This window comes from Hoplias malabaricus, chromosome X2 (assembly GCF_029633855.1).
Source record: "Hoplias malabaricus isolate fHopMal1 chromosome X2, fHopMal1.hap1, whole genome shotgun sequence".
NCBI lineage: Eukaryota > Metazoa > Chordata > Actinopteri > Characiformes > Erythrinidae > Hoplias > Hoplias malabaricus.
Window position 1 is genome coordinate 7,612,990 of NC_089819.1, and position 14,175 is coordinate 7,627,164.

Sequence of the window (14,175 nt, forward strand, 5' to 3'; positions counted from 1 at the left end):
TTTATGATTTACTTTTGTGTAAAATTAGATTGTTATTTTAAGGGAATCACCTAAAAAATCTAAAATCAAATTGTATTAATTAATATTCGATTACAGTCAAAAGTCAAACTTTTCTATGGTCAAGAAGTCCAGAATAACAGTTTATTTTGTCTGTTTTAAACCACCCCTTGTCATTATAATATTGATCACACTTTGGCTGGAATATGACGCAGCAATAGGTTAAAAGAAAACAGAATGTTTTGGAACGTACTTTTTACATTTTTTATGTACGCTGGGTGGGCTCTGGGTTTGTGGGTTCAATCCCCACCTTACATCATTTTCTGTGAAGAGCTGTGTGTTCTCCCTGTGTGTGTGTGTGTGTGTGTGTGTGTACTCCAGTTCCTTCCCACAGTTTAAAAATCCATAAGTATGAGTGACTGGGTGAGTGTGTGATGCCCTGTGATGGACTGGTGCCAGTTACTACAGAAATTAACGAGTTAATCTTTGTTTTTATTTAAATGTTTTATATAAAACATAAATATTTTTTGTATTTTGAGGGCTTCAAAGAGACCTTCATTCTGCTGCATTGTAATAACATATGGATGGATCCATGATTTTAAATTCAGCACCTGGAAAATAAAGCAATAACAAATAATGGCATCATTTTTCTGTGGAAAAGGTGTGTTATTAGGAATAATCTCTGTGTGATATAATACAATATACCACATATTCCAATAAATAACTTTAGGTTTATTAAAACTAACATTAAAATGTTATTCTGAAAAATAAAAAGATGAATTACCAGAAAATGTGATTGCACAGCAATGTAATAATTCTTTGTGCGATTTTATGCATGGTCATGTGTACATGATAAATATTATACAATAGCTGTTATGTAGTGAAATAGCACGGGACTAAGGTATCTGGGCCGGTATCCAACAAAATTTGGTGATTGCTCTGCTAAAACACACACCTTAAACCTGACAATTAACAGATGAGTTGACTCAGGTGTGTGTGAGCAGAGGTATAACCAAAATTTGCTGGATACCGGCCCTCCAGGACTGGAGTTGGTCACCCCTGCTATAGCCCATAGACCTCTAGGACAGCTATTTCTAGCCCCATCCTCTAATGATTCTACTTTTCTCCCCTTTATAGGTTTTAGACCCGTCCCCTAATTAAACCAAGCCAAACCATTCTCACCCTCCAGGTGGAACATCCTTGAAACTATTAATTCCTATTATCTAAATACATAAGATCTAATCAATAAAAAAATAAACATAGACATTACATCTATTTCCAAACTCTTTCTATCGGTGAGTATACTTCAATTCATTTAAACTCTTTCCTTCTTCCTCTACAGGTACAATATCAGACCAGTAGAACAGTCCTGTAGCTCAGTGAAGCTCACTGACCTCTATGTGCTTTTGTTTTATTTATATATATATATATATATTTTGTGTGCGTGATCTGTTTTGTAGCTTTTTTTATTGCAGTGTGTCTCTGTCTTTTGATGCTTTTTTTGTTCTGTGTCCTAATATTGTCATCATTTTGGATTCTTGAAAAGCCCTTTATAAATAAAATGTATTATTATTATTATTATTATTATTAATTGTGGGCGGCATGGTGGTGCAGCAGGTAGTGTCACAGTCACACAGCTCCAGGGACCCGGAGGTAGTGGGTTCGATTCCTGCTCCGGGTGATAGTCTGTGAGGAGTTGGTGTGTTCTCCCTGTGTCCGTGTGGGTTTCCTCCGGGTGCTCCGGTTTCCTCCCGCAGTCCAAAAACACACGTTGGTAGGTGGATTGATGACTCAAGTGTCCATAGGTGTGAGTGTTTGAGTGAAAGTATGTATGTGTGTGTCGCCCTGTGAAGGACTGGCGCCCCCTCCAGGGTGTATTCCCACCTTGCGCCCAATGATTCCAGGTAGGCTCTGGACCCACCGCGACCCTGAACTGGATAAGCGCTTACAGATAATGAATGAATGAATGCACTCAAAATACTGAGATAGTATACCATCTCAATATATTGACTCAGTATCTCAAAATAATGAGATAATATCTCAAGATTTAAATAGCAACTTACATATAAATGAAAAAAAAATGATTCGTTCACAAGCAATTCCTCACTCTGTGCGTACAAGTTTCTTGCGAGGCATATTTACACATGCAAAGTGTGCAGGTTTATATTTTCCACCTGGTGTTTTTACACTTTCTTCTTTTGACATTGATGTGTCGCCACAGTAAACAGCAGATGACAAACTAGGGACACATTTTAGTTAAAAGTTACATTTATCCAGATATAATACAGACATCAATGTGTATGTGTTAATTCAAGGCAAAACAGACTCTATTTAGACAGCCTGCCATAATTTGGGTATCAGACATTTTCCCAACTCTATTACTCTGTTATTTAATAAATAAAAATAAAAAAACGTAAGTTAAAAATGTTGATGGAGTGCTGAATTGTTATTACTTTGGGCTAATAATATTAAGTGTACAGCTTGTACTGCAGTCATTTTTGATATCCTGTTTTTATAACAACAGAATGTGAGGCTGATGTTTATCTGTGGTGACGGAAAATGAGCTGCAGTTGTGTGGTTTTAATTCAGCGAAAAGGTGAGATCTTGTGAAGGTCAATTTTTGTGGTTGGAAAATATTTAGACTAAGGGGGCATGCGGAATACATAAATATTTCCAGTTTAAACGCATGTTGCATTGTAACCTTCTCTATGATCTTTACACGTATACAGATTATGGTCATTTAATTTTCTAGTGTATTGGAGTCATCAGGTGTAAGACAGAGAGAGAAGTCTAAATGTAAATATAAAATATAGAAGCAAATCTTTTCAAACAGCCACTAACATTCACATTTGCATGTCCTAGGGATGTAAAATCACAAGCTGCTATACAACCCCATGTCCAAATAACTTAGGACATGGTGCAAAATGTAAATACATTTTTTAATTATGTTTAAACCATAACTTCAATGATGTTTAAACCATTTATTAAATTTAAAATAGTACAACCACTATATTTTAAATGTTGAAATTGGGTTTTTTTAACTTGATGCCAGCAGCATGTTGCAGAAGTTGGGACAGAGGCAGTGTTTACCACTGTTTTGCATCACCTTTTAAACACACTGTAACTGAGGAGCCCAGTCTCTGCTGTTTTGAAAATGTAGTGTTTTTTTTCCATTCTGACTTGTTAAAGGATTTCAGCTACTCAGCAGCTCGGGTCTCCATTATAGTCTTGTTTATTTCATGATGCACAAGTTGTTTTCTTCCCCCAATCCTCCCCCAAGGAGGCTTTCGGATTTAAGAGTGGGCTTGTGGACAACGTAAAAGCGGATGGGTCCATGCAGATGATTGACTCGTTGGAAGTACAGTGCAAAACAGGTGATATTTACTTGTGTGACGTAACAAGACAGACAGAAGTGTTTTGAGGAGAAAATTTATCTTCTGGTGTTTTCAAAATGAAGAGAGGAGACCAGTCTGGATATAATACTGTTTATTGAACGCTCTGGTTCCTGAATGAAATCTGATCTGGAATATGGTCTGGTCTGGTCTCAGACTGATCTGATGGTCTGTGAGAGGCACACATCTTTATGCCCCATTTTACAACCTTACACATGGGCTGATCATTATCTAGAACAGAAACAGGATTTTAAAAACAGTAGTAACCATCATAACACATCCTGGGCCACTGTTGTAAAACCTGCTCTAGCCTTTAACAACAAAGGCCATAAACATCATCAGTGTTCCTGGTGCACTGTCGTAAAACTGACCAGGTTTGTCTAACAGACTGAGCTTATCAGATGAGCTAAAGTTAGGGAGTGTGTGACCCTTCAAACCTGTTCAAATGCCAGGAGAAATGGTACCATTCAGCTTAAGCTTAAACCATTTACAACAGAAGAAAACACTGAAGAACTAACTGAAAGAAAACACTTTTTACAAGGGGATACTGGCTCTAGCCTCAGTCCAGTCACCCATAAATGAGAACTGGCCACGAGGCTAAAACTCCATACAGTCTATACACACAGACACAACTATACAAACCACTAGCAGTTGGCTCAGGTGTTCCCTCTGATAGATAGCACTGACTTTAATACTTTAATCCCTGCCCCCAAACCATACCATTCCTGCACCAGGAGCGAACATTATAAACTAATCTGAATAACACACATCATCTGTACAGCATCATACAAACAGTTACACATTTACATCTACCAGTAAGTATTTGCATACAGAAATGATCATGATCATTAATCCATCTTTACTCTTTCCTCTTTACAGGTATTGGTGCAGAGTGACTCCTCACCTCTCCATCGGCGGATCCTACAAACTAAAAGAAGATGAACCACAGTTGGCCAATACTGGTTTTGAGTCTAGTTTCTTGTAAATTGAGATTTCTCTGGATTCTTTGAAACGTTTAACCTGTTAACCTGAAATTACATGGACAAATTTGAATGATGATTATTTTCTAAATATTTGGAATAAATGAAAACTGATGGAGTTTTGTGTAAAAGAACATTTTAAAGATAAAAAAATGTGGTTTTTGACCCTACGAAAGTTTACATTTGCTTTCAATTAAATTCTAAATGCCAAAAAAAAACTGTCTATATTTATTAACACTATAAATGACTTTAGAGACATCAACCAGGATCCACAGATGTGAATTTATATGTAGATCTTTACCAGAAAAGTTCTGAGTGTTCCAAATATATTTATTTTGATATTTATTCTAAATGGAGGATCACATGTGGTGTTCCATAGGGTTATTTATTTATTTTTATTATTAGATTTTTTTTTTTTTTGAGGGGGGGGGGGGGTAATGTTTGTTTTATGAATTACTACAAATATACATTGCATGGTTTATGTTCAGGTTATGAAAAGCCACATTGGGCAATACTAGGTTCTAACAAGCAATAATGGACTTATTAAATAAGGAGTGTAACTATTAGTCATTTTTGAAATACTGGGGTAATAAATATCCAGTGTCAAAAATTGTGTCAAACAGTGCTCCATTACCTTGAATAAGGCGTTAAATGAATGGTTGGGCTGCCCTCTTGTGGCTGTTAAGTGGTATTGCGTGATAATGTGCTATTCCCCTTATAATAGAGAATATACATGTGTATATATATATATATATTTTTTTTTTTTTTTTTTTTTTTTGTAAATAAGGATTGCACATGGTTTGCTTGAGGCAGATTCCTCATTATTTGTCTTTATATTTACATAAATTAAATGGAAATAAGACAGTTCCAGCTTTCATATGACATCTTCATTATGCATATATCTTATAAAATATAAAAGTTATGAAGCAGAGAATGTGAAAGTCTGAAACCACCAGTGGTTCATCGGCGCCAAACTGATGTGTCGTACATGATGTAATCCCCAGGTTCTTTACTATATTAAGTCGAGAAATGTTTTCTTTGAATTATTTCATTGTGTGCCCATGCAGTCTTTCCCAGAGTGGTGAACCCCTCCCAGTTTTTACGTATGAAAAATACAGCCTCTGAGAGACACTTTTTTTAATATTGTCTTCTAAATTGAATATAGGATTTAAATGATGAGAACATTGCATTCTGATTTATTTACATTTTACATTTATTTCCCAAATTTCTGGAAATTGGGTTACAACACTGTACACAAAAAACCTAATATGAGGGAAATATTATAGACAGAGTATTCACCACATTATTCATCATCACTATTTTCATCTCAAGACAGTTTAAAGATCACATATGAAAATTATATTTCTTCTAGGATATTTATAGGGTGCCCCCTTAGTGTAATGTCACTAGCAGAGCACTGTCATATGTCAAGCACTCAGTGTGTGATGGGGAGCATCATCCAATATATTTAAGATGCTGTGGGGTTTGTGATCCAGAACAAATCATCCAACATCAGTACCTCAGTAATGCAGCTGTGGATTCTGAAGAATTGGGTAAAAGTTGGAAAAGACAAACAGAATAAAAAGTTCTTCTGAAATATATACTATAGAGGGGTTTCTAATATTGCAGTGAAACAGGTCTTAAATCTGAATCTGTAGAGATTGTATACCAGTGATTGTAGATAAACATTGAGAAAGGACTGTGGTGTGGTTTAATCACTTATAATGTGACTGTACTGTATTGTCCTTTTATTGGGGCCAGTCTAAGCCACACCTGTGCAATAATCATGCTGTCTAATCAGTATCTTGACCTCACACCTGTGAGGAGGACGGATTATCTCAGCAAAGAGAAGTGCTCACTAACACAGATTTAGATCAATGTGTGAACAATATTTGAAAGAAAAAGACCTTTTGTGAACATAGAAAAGGTCTTAGATCTTTGAGTTCAGCTCATGAAAAATGGGAGAGTGCTGCATTTATAGTTTTGTCCAGTATTAGGTGCACTTCATAAATCTACACAGAGTGGAGGTTATCTGTTGCTCCATTTACTTTATTTGCCCCTTTCACCCTGTTTTTCAGTGGTCTAGAACCATCACAAACCACCAAAGAGTAGGTATTATTTGGATAGGTGTCGTTCACAGCACAGCAGTGTCACTGGCATTGTAATGGAGTGTTAGTGTGTGTTGCACTGGTAAAGTGGATCAGACACAGCAGTGTTGCTGTAGTTTTTAAACACTTTACCATCACTGCTGGACTGAGAATTGTCTAACAACCAAAATTATCCAGCCAACAGAGTCATTTTAGCTGCATCCTGTGTCCACTGATGAAGGACTAGAAGACGACCAACACAAACTGTGCAGCATCTATAAGGTGGAGAGTCAGTGGGACTCCTGCAGGTCTGCTATGTCATATCCCCTCATACAATAACACACTAACACTCCACCACATCTGTGTTACTACAGTGATGAGGATAATTCATCACTCAAATAACACCTGCTCTGCTCTGTGGTGGTCCAGACCTGTGTCCAATATTGTGTAGTGTTAGAACCATCTTTTGTTTATTGTATAGTAAATTTGGATTCAACATTTGATTAATATTTGTAACAGAATTTTGAGTTATATTTATAGTAAGTAAATTTATAGTATAAGGATTTAGAAATGTAATCTGATTGGTTGCTGAGTTTAGTATAAATGCGTGGATTCGAGACCTTTTATTTTCTGATATGTGTCGTGTGTAAAAGTACTTCAAAAATCTATAAAATTCAAGAAATATATACATAATGTGCTTTTTTTTCAATGTAATAAATATAATTTACACTTGATTTTAATTAGGTGTAACATACATTAAACTTCCTGCAATCCTTTTAAAACTCTGGGATTTATTATTATTATCAAGAACCCAAAGCCCTTAAAAACACACAATGACACACAGAAAAACTTTCAAAAAACTGTCTGAGTTCTTAAGAGTGGGAGTAGCAGAACCAAACTGATCAACTATGTCTCAGTGCAGGCTACAAGAGGAGAGAAACTGAAAGTCTGAGCAACAACAGCATACTGTTGTTCTGTCTTTGGTACAAAACATCCTTGCACCAAATATGGCTCAGGAACCCACTGGTTTGTGAAAATAATCCACAGAATAACATCACTGTACTTCCAGTAAAAAAGTCAAAATATTGACCATGACCCAGTTACCTCTCCTCCACTCTAATACTGATCAAATCTCACTTAGTCCCCATGTCAAACAACATTACACAAACAACATCAAAGGTAGACACACACACACACACACACACACACACACACACACTAACACACACACATCCAATCCACCCATAACTCCAACCCACATCTCCTGAGTTTCTTAAACAGAATTCTAAAGAAGATTTCCTGAAACAGTAAGAACATTGCTTAAACGTTATAACCCAGGGGTGGGCAATCTTATCCGCAAAGGGCCGGTGTGGCTGCTGGTTTTTGTTCCAACCAACCAGGAGGTCACACGATCATTTGTTTTACTCAAGCCAACTAATTAAAGGAGTGAAATCAGGTGTGCTTGAGCCTGAATGGACTTAAATCCAGCAGCCACACCGGCCCTTTGCGGATAAGATTGCCCACCCCTGTTATAACCTGTGTTGCTGTGCTACTGTGAACTTGGGTGTCATTCATCAGTGAACTCTTCCACAGTGAAACTTAGTGTTAAATTTAATCTTACAGAGTTGAATTTTACAGCGTCAGATTACATATGGTCCCCCTCACTATAGTGTAAAATAACTCTACCACAAGAATGAATAACTTTCCAAAATGTTACCTTAAAACAGTGCTTTAAACTTACTCCATGTCACACTTTTGCCCTGTTTCGTGTGTTCCTGCTCTGTCCATGTCTGAGTTCCCTTGTTTAATTTTGTTTTTGTCTCCTCCCTTGTCTCCGCCTTAGCTCCACCCTCTCATTACTGTTTCCACCTGTGCCCCCTTTGTTGCCCTGCCCTCTCGTTATCTCTTCCAGGTGTTGTCCTGTGTAAATATACCCCTCAGATTCAGTGCTCCCTTGTCTGATTTTTTATGTTAATGTATGTGGTGTTTATGTCACACACTACATCGGTTCACTGTTGTTTTCTGTTTGTTTCTGTGCATTCCATTGTGTGTTATTTTGGTTCAAATAAAATAATCCCTTGAGTGTATGTCCACCTCCTAGTCTCCCTACAGCCATGACACTCCAGTTTATTTTAATCTTGTATTTAATTAGTCACTGAATCACTGTTAAATAACACACTGTTACTTCCCCAAACTATAAATCACTTTTATCTTTCTAAACTGAAGAAATATTTGAGTCTGTTTAAATACATGCTACACACCAGTGTTAAATAAATAAAGGGGTCATTTTGCCCTGTGTATAATTCAGCAATCTGTAAAGAAATGCACTGCCTTTCAACATTCATTCTCAAATTATGGTTGTTTCAAACACAAAAACAGATGCAGTAATGTGTCTGGTTTAATCTAAGAGTGCCACCTGATGGAGGCACAAAGCAGATCTCATATTTAGTTCAGAATATATCATGTTTTCTTTTCAGTAAAATATGAGGACACTTTTCCAGCCGTTAATGTTTGAAATAGAAAGCTCTGTGTTGCTTTGTGCAAAAAGCAAATTTGAAAGAGTTTTTAAACATTTAGCAGCTTTTAAAGGAGCGATCTGTCGTTTTTACCACCACACAACTGAACCCAGGAAGCACATGATTATGATGTCTTTGTTTTTTGGAGTAATTCTGGTCTTAATGTCACATGACCTAAACATTTTCAACAATAATGGTGTATATTTATGGATGAGAATGTGATGTCAGTATAATTCCCCCAACCCTTGAATAGAACTTTAATCTATGTTCATCAGCACAGAGCCTCCCCCTTCACACCTTGAGATAATCCCGTCACTGGAATCCCAGACGTCTGCAGGCCACCGTAGCCACCTAAAGACTTATCAAGATAGTCTCTGTCTTTCTGATTGAGTCAAACCATGCAATTTCAACATTAAAAATAAAATAAATCTCTTCTCCTGTGTTCAATATGGAATGTATTTTACAACCAAGCACTGGGACGTCACGTGACGATTAAGTTGATACCAAAAAGTTATAGAGTTAAAATGAGGAATAAGTGTCATGAATAAAACTTCTGCAGCAACTGCGCCCTCACATGGAGCTATAGCGCCCCCAAGCGGACGCCCTGAGATACAACGCCACGTGACTTCCTGTAATATTTCTGTCCTGCACCTGATACAATTCCTGTATTTTTCTCTGTACAAAGATACATTCTTTTTACCAAGGTTTTCACATCTTGCAAAGCTTCTTACATTCTTGGTAAGATGTAACACACACAGATTGTAAGATTGAATGTTTGCTTCTGCTTTTGTGTTTAATGGTGACGCGTTGTCATAAAAATTCCACACAGAAAAAATTAAACAACTAAATGTATTTAATTGTTATGTTTTTATAAGATTAATGACTCATTATTCTGTATTTGGTTTAAAACTGTTTTGTTTATATGCAATGTGCAATGGACTGGAACAGTCCACCAGGAAACATGTTTTATTCCAATATCTTTCTCAAGAGAATTTATTATTAATGAATTAATTAACCCTTAATTATGTCATTTGGAAATAATAATGAAGGGGTGTGATGTATTTGGGAGGACTGGGAGAAGCCAGGTGTCAAGAGATTGTCAAAGGCTGTGAGGATGTGAAGAACAGAAATATAATTAATAGGAAGGAAAGTGGTGCAGCAGATAGTGTCACAGTCCCGCTCCGGGTGACTGTCTGTGAGGAGTTGGTGTGTTCTCCCTGTGTCTGCGTGGGTTTCCTCCGGGTGCTCAGGTGTCCTCCCACGGTCCAAAAACACACGTTGGTAGGTGGATTGGCGACTCAAAAGTGTCCGTAGGTGTGAGTGTGTGAGTGAATGTATGAGTGTGTGTCGCCCTGTGAAGGACTGGCGCCCCCTCCAGGGTGTATTCCTGCCTTGCGCCCAATGATTCCAGGTTGGCTCTGGACCCACCGCGACCCTGAACTGGATAATGGTTACAGATAATGAATGAATGAATAAATGAAAATGAGTATGGGAAAGAGTAAAATGACATTGAGTATAGATAAGAACTTTTTCTAAAAAAGCACACAAACTTTGTTTTGAACTTAATAGTGTCTTAATAGTGTCTAGTAAACAATGTCTGAAGAGCTGACTGGAAGTGGAAGCTCTTAAATGTACACGGGGAATAAGGTGCCTTTTGGTTGTAGTGGGATCCAGCTCAGCCTACTGATTGTGTGAAAAAGATGGGGTGATATTCTTATCACCCCTGAATACTCTACAAAAATGAGAGCTTCACCAATGCTTTTTTGACCTACCCACATTAATGTGTCTATACTTTAACCTACTTTAATTATTTTTTTAGTATCTCTTTCTAGACCTACCCAGGATAATGCAGCTATGCCTTAACCTGTTTAAATAAAGAATGGAACCTGTTCTCTTTTAACCTGAAACCTGAGTCAGGGAATTTTTTTAGTTATTGATTTTTAGTGATTTTTAATGAGGAATATACAAAGCTAAGTCAGGCTTTAAAGGAGAACGCCTCTTTGACCTGACAGCCACCCGAATGTGAAGGCAGAAAAGTTAAACAAGACAAAAATTCAGACAAAAACTCTTTTTGTTAATTAACCCCAACCAAAAATGAACTGAATCCCTAAAATGAACTTAAAGCCCTTTCTTTTCTTTACTTAATACCCACTATTAACGTTCGACCCTCTACAAAGGTGCGACAGTTAAGTGCTGTTTTTTGGCTTTGTTTTGGCCTTATAGTTGAGCCTGGCCTACATTGATTACCGCTGGGGATTCTAGGACATGGAGTCTTTTCACCCACCAGCTTCTCTACTGTGATGGCCAGACACTGGTGGCTGGTGGTACAGGCAGTCACCATACAACAGTATTATAAAGTTCATTCATTCATTCATTGTCTGTAACCACGTATGCAGTTCAAGTGTGTGGTGGGTCCGAAGCCTACCCAGAGTCACTGGGCAAAAGGCAGGAACACACCCTGGAGGGGGCATCAGTCCTTCGCAGGGCAACACACACTCACACATTCACTCACACTCACATCTATGGACACTTTTGAGTCGCCAATTCACCTGTGTGTTTTTGGACAGTGGGAGAAAACTGGAGCACCCGGAGGAAACCCACGCGGACACAGGGAGAACACACTAAACTCCTCACACACAGTCACCCGGAGCGGGAATCGAACCCACAACCTTCAGGTCCCTGGAGCTGTGTGACTGTGACACTACCTGCCGGCACCAGCGTCCTGTCCGGTATTGCAAAGTGTTTAATGCAAAAGTGGTTGAACTTTGATGTCACCTACATCCAGAAACTTGTACTGTCCATTCCTAGTCAGATCAGGTCTGTTATTCATGCTTGTGGAAGTATTACATGGTATCAGGTATGTATCACTGATCGGTAACTACGTTTTTGTTCAGTGAGCTTTTTGGATAGTTTTTTCCCCCCAAATTAACACAAGTTTTTTTGATGAAACGTTAAATAACACTGGCAAATGCATTATTTTGAATCATTTGGTCAGAATTTTTAAATTCCTCCTGGTATAAAATAAGCAGAATCAGCAGCTTCGCAGTCATGATTAATAACAACAGCTTTAGTTGCAGAGTTACAGACCTACTTCTGCAGTGGGGGGTAAAATAAAAATCAGATTTCCCCATATTGAGAAAAGTGTTTAATCTTAACCTTGAACCATAACACTATTATGTTTTGAAGAAGATCAATCAGAAAGATGAGGGGGTGATCAAGTTTGCTGCTGTCCAAAAAAGTACAAGATATATTTAAAAAATTGTTTGTTCAACAAGGTGGTTTATTAAACATTTACTCACCTCAGCATTTGCTTCTGCACCTTCATTTGTCCCACAACCCGTGACAAGTATAAGTTGTGAATACATTACAGGATAGAAAAGCACAGAACTAAATTCAAAGAGACTTAGAAGAGTGCTAAGGAGAAGCTGAGGCAGACAGCAACATAGACACGTTTTCCGTTAAGGAAAACCAAGTCTGACCAAGTGGTAAAACAGTCTATGTTTTGCTTGAGGTAAAGAAAACAGACTATGCAGCATAATTCTTCAAGAACACAGGGCTGTCTTTGACAAGATCAGTGATTCCAGAGCAACAGCTGCTGGATGAGAGGCTGGTAGGATGAGACTGTTCGCTATGGACCTTGAACAGGATAAGCGGTTACAGACAGTTAATGAATGAATACTGAAGAAAAATAAAATATAAAAATTGTCAAAACAAAGGCTATATTTTATTTTAGTTTCCAGCAATCAACACTTAAATACATAAAAACACTGTCACGCCTATTTGTCACTGGAGGTCAGCTTCTCCCGAGTACTAGAGATGACTCCTCTCTATCACACACACCTGAACCACCTCTGCTCATTAACCAGCCTTTATTAACGGGACTTGCACCATGTCTCTTTGTATTGTAATCGCCACTCTCTAGTGTCCTAATTGAGCCCTGTCGTTCATAATCTTACTTTGCCCTTTGTGTGTATTCTCCTCATTAAAACTCTGCATTTGCCTCTTACTCCGGTGGGTCAGAGTGTTACCAACACAGAAGTGTGTTCTCAAGGGAATTTATCTTCCTGCAGTAAATGTGTTTTTCATATTTCAAGATGGAATACTCACCTGCTTTGGGATTGGTTACGTTAGAAGCAAATTACATGTAGATACTTACAGTACAATTTATTTACTTGAAAATCTCTACAACTAGCAGACAATATGAAAATGACAAAGCATTTTAACAGCAGGCACTCTTTGGGTTACTGGGTTGACTATTTACTTCCAATAATTTTCAGCAGTATTAGCCACTAATAAAGCAAAATATCTCAAAATCTCATTGTTCCTCAGATTTCTCACTTCTTACATTATCCGCCACTTTTTGTAAAATTATTTTACAAGTCCTGCATTTGGACTACCACCTCAAAGCCCAGATTTTCGATGTGGATGATAAAAGTTCTTCGTACAGTAAAGCTGCTAAAACAATACATCAGTGTTTTCATATTATCCATGTTAGCACTGAATATGCCGTACACCATTCAGCCATTATTACTACGTTATTACATTATTACCATCCCCTTGATACTACACTCATTATCCACTGACTGTCTACACTAAATTTTTAGTTCTACAGTTACAGATTGTAGTCCATCTATTGCTCCGCCCCCTGCTCTTCAATGATCAGGATCAACACAGAGCAGTGGTCATTCCGAAAGTGGTCACCCTTAAAGCTACTGCTTTTTTCTACGTTCCTCCTTCTCTACTGTGGCACAGAAACTGATGTGACACCATATTACAACCTGTCCAAATACTGGAGAAAACGAAAGAAGACACTTAAAATTCCACCCTGAAGCAGCATCCAGCAGAGGATTCACCAGAGGATGCTAACCAGGAAGTCTTTTCAAGATTTTGGAGTGATATCACTGCCGCTGAGACTGTGGACACGCCATCACTCAAATTTCTTGGTTCTTTGTTTCACTGATTCACTCTGTGAATTGAATTAAACTTTTTGATGATATTCTCATTTACTGAGATACACCTGTAGGTATTATTACAAAAACAGCTTTTCTACATCTAAGGTATCATCACCTTCTCCCTGTCAGATTAGGAAAAGTAGTACATGCTTTTTTACATTGAGATTAGATTATTGCAATGTGCTACTGTGAGGATGCTCCAGCAGAAAAGTAAACTCCAGCTAATTCAAAGTGCTGCAGTCAGGGTCCTC